Here is a 3,843-nt window from a genome sequence, read left to right on the forward strand (position 1 = left end):
GGTCATAAATGGATGGACATGGTCAGAAAATGGTACACTATGGTCATAAATGGATGGACATGGTCAGCAACAATACTCAGGTAGGCTGTGGCATTGGCACAATGCTCAATGGTCCCAAAGTGTGCCAGGAAAATATCCCCCAAAATATCCCCCCGTTCTATCAACTCGAACCAGTCTGGCCATTCCCATCTGACCTCTGGCATCAACAAGGCATTTCAGCCCATAGAACTGCTGCTCACTGGATATTTTCTCTTTTTCGAATCATTCTCTGTAAACCCTAGAGATGGTTGTGGGTGAAAATCCCAGTAGATCAGTAGTTTCTGAAATACTCAGACAAGCCTGCCTGGCACCAACATCCATGTCACATTCAAAGTCACTTAAATAACCTTTCTTCCTCATTCTGATGCTCAGTTTGAACTGCAGCAGATCCTATTATTTATGTCTACATGTGTAAATGCATTGAGTTGCTGCCATGTGATTGGTTGATTCTACATTCGCGTTAATGAGCAGTTGGACAGGTGGACCTAATGAAGTGGCCGGTGAGTGTAGACCTCTAGGTTAATTTTTGGAACCGACATAAATCAAGATGGCCACCAGCGACAACTGACCTTAGAAAACACAAAAATGGCTGCAATTCAGTCCATTTTTCTGATATGCTTCAAATTGGTGTAATACTGTATTTGTTTAGAATCACACTAAATACATCCTTTGAGTACAACATACTGTAATTTTAATCAATACATATTTTTGTGCTTAATATCATTGTTGAGGTTTGATCAAAATGGTTACAGCATAAGAGGATCTTAGTATAAAAACTGACAGTAAAAAGGGGTCGGCAATATTCATTTCTTTAGGATTCCTTTAGTATTGATTGGCCAGTTTTTGCGTGCAACAAGTTTTTTTTGTATTGTTTTGTTAAATCTAAAAGATGTTTTGTCAAGGAAACTTTGGTAAATTCATTTGTTTCCTGTAAATCCTCTGAGCAATGTTAGACTTCCTCTCTGACTATGTTCTAGTTGCACTAGCTGTCTCTGCTGTGCTGTCTGTTTACAACGGCCTCTCCCCGTTGGGAAGTGGAGATCATTTCTTATCCCTGAATTTCTGGTAGGAGGCTGATCCGTGATTTACATTCACAAACTACTGCTCTGTCTCCAAATCTAGATTCTTAGAGCAAACGCTACTTTTGTGTCCTGGTCTCCTCTCTTTCAGAGCTTGTTCATTTGTTCACAGTTAGTTTTGCGTAGAAGACGTTTGGCCTGAATATGTAGGTAAATAGTTAACATAAACTCGTCTATGCTACAGCAGGTAATTGACTTTGTTTTGACTTTGTTTTAGATAATCCCATTAAATCTAAAACACATTTTGGGCTGCAAAAACTCAGATAAAAACATACATGAGTATTGTTTTGAGCAGAAGAACAGGTAAATCTCTGGTGTGATATTCTACTTTCTTACAAAAACATCACATGAACAGCCAATAAAGAAAACCCATCAAAATAAACACACCCATGTGAGCACATAAGCTTCATGCTGAAACTCTCACGGCTCCTGTTTGGCTCGACTGTTTTCATTTGTTTTTCTTAGCAAAGCCCATGTGGTTAAAAAAATGTACAGGGATCAGTGAGAAAACATGCACAGGTTTGCAGTACTTTCTTTAATTCTCTGTTAGGGTTTTACTGCTTTTTATCGTAGAAATTTTCTGTCATTTGAGTTTTGGATTGAAGGCCACGCTGACTGGTTTGACATGTGAATAAAAACCATTCGTCAGCCTCATTTATAACTTTCTCTTCATTCTTGTCTAGTGTGTTAATTAATCTTTGTGCAGATTTAGCTAAAATTATCCTCCATAAAGGAAGGATTTTAAAGCCCTGTCAGACTAGAACATTTTAGACCACTTATGCCAACTTATGACAATTTTTACATACATCTAAAATTACCAATAAAAGTTAGATATTTGATCTATTTTCTAGCATTACAGTATGTACACTCCTATAAGAGGCTTCCAATTTATTATTTAATTCCATCTTCAACGTAGATATCTTTAAAATTTTCACAAGTTGGATGAAGTTGTCTAAATGGTTGTAGTGTGACAGGGCCTTAATTGGGCTGTTATTGCTGGGAACTAGTAGGTGACTAAAAATTATGGACAAAATTATGAGAAGTTAACAGATTTTCTGTTGCAGTACCACTGATTTATGAGTAATTATATGTGGAAAGTGAGTGAATGTAACCACTGAACATGTGCACTCATAATTTCCAGACCTGTCATTCAAAAGGCAGCCTGGCCTAAAGAATAACCTGCTTCTCTATTATGTTGCCAGAAATAGGAACTTAATTTACTAAATGAACCAGCTTTATAGTCATCTGTCTTTATTATGTTGTCTATAATGTTTTTTTATTCAGAAAATATTACCATTAACTTGTTTTGTAAGTAATTTTGATTTCCAACTTGTCTTTTTGATACAAAAAAGAGGGCTAATACTGTTAATAGAAGATTCTTTATGATTCACAGAATTTATTAGGCAGCCTAATCCTTGCAGAAGGATGTCCATGTTCTTTAATAATGGTGCGATTATCTTGCGGGCACATGAAAGTCAGGTATAAATTCAATTTTCCACCTTTTTTTGGGGGGGTAATTTCATGTACTTCACAAAAGCATCTGAAACATTAGGAAACACTCTAATCAACCTGCCACCTTTGAATTCATATCAAACATCACAATGGATTACTTGTATGAACAGACTTGACAAACAGTTCATTGTACTATTTGTTTGCTAAATTGTTAAACACCTTATTTGAATTTGGGCAATAGAAAACCCTATGAAAGGAAGCGGATTAGCCTTTCTCCCGTCATGCAGGGAGAGCATTATTTTTCAGAGAAGTGACAATAGGCTGCTAACGTGAATAAGACACAGTGTTTGGCTGTAAGTATTTAATGAGCGCCCTAGTTCTTCCTCTGCTCCGTGTACTGTTTGTTTGCAGATTGGCTTCTGCATCAGTTTGAAAAATTCTCCACTCCCTTGAGAACGCAGTGTTCTTCCTTTGTTTAACCAGCTTTGGCTGGGCGTAGAAGAAGCTTAAGAAGTCGTGATGTTCATTTCTGACAAAAATAAATAAAAATAAAAATTTACAACGCAGACCTTATAATAGAATTTACTACTTTTCCAGTCAGTCTCATCTTGAGACCTTTTTACAGGAAATGAGAAACTCAAAACTAGTTGTTTATTTTTGGTGCTGATTTTAATGATTGTAAAAATGTGAAAAACAAGTCCGTCAGTGCTTGAACTTCTTTAAAACTATACCTGTGCTCTTACTTTGCAAATTAAAAAGATAAATCTGGGAAATTAAAGCACATCCCCAAAGCTATCAGATCAGATCAAATGCCAAGCATTAGTCTCCTCAGAAGGTACTTGTAATTTGACAGCTCTGTTCAAAAGTTCAAAGAAGATTAAATGTTTGCTCAAATGTGTCAAAAATCACACAATTTTAATGGCGTGTGCTATTTTTTAACATCAGTTCAGCAAAAGGTCAGGCTAGCGTATGCGGGCGAAGACTTTCAATATCAACAGAATCATTTTTAATGAATAAAAAAGATCTTTTATAAGTTATAAAATGTTTTAGAGCAAAACACTTAAAGTTAAGATGTTTATCAAACTAGACTGAGCCGTGGATGTCCTTGACCAGAGGGCAGGCAGGTGTTCTTTTTTTCTATGCTTGAGTAAAATGTTAGCTCTTAAACTGTGAATGTATGTGTGTGTGTGTGTGTGTGTGTGTGTGTGTGTGTGTGTGTGTGTGTGTGTGTGTGTGTGTGTGTGTGTGTGTGTGTGTGTGTGTGTGTGTGTGT

At 36.6% G+C, this 3,843-nt stretch overlaps 1 protein-coding gene across 1 annotated transcript in view; it reads left to right on the plus strand.

Moving 5' to 3' along the window:
* Positions 1 to 3,843, plus strand: part of cpne9 (copine family member IX) — a gene marked incomplete at its 5' end in the record, with an annotated part of 83,463 nt that overhangs the window by 63,226 nt on the left and 16,394 nt on the right.

The sequence above is a fragment of the Austrofundulus limnaeus genome, unplaced genomic scaffold (assembly GCF_001266775.1).
Source record: "Austrofundulus limnaeus strain Quisiro unplaced genomic scaffold, Austrofundulus_limnaeus-1.0 Scaffold481, whole genome shotgun sequence".
NCBI classification, from domain to species: domain Eukaryota; kingdom Metazoa; phylum Chordata; class Actinopteri; order Cyprinodontiformes; family Rivulidae; genus Austrofundulus; species Austrofundulus limnaeus.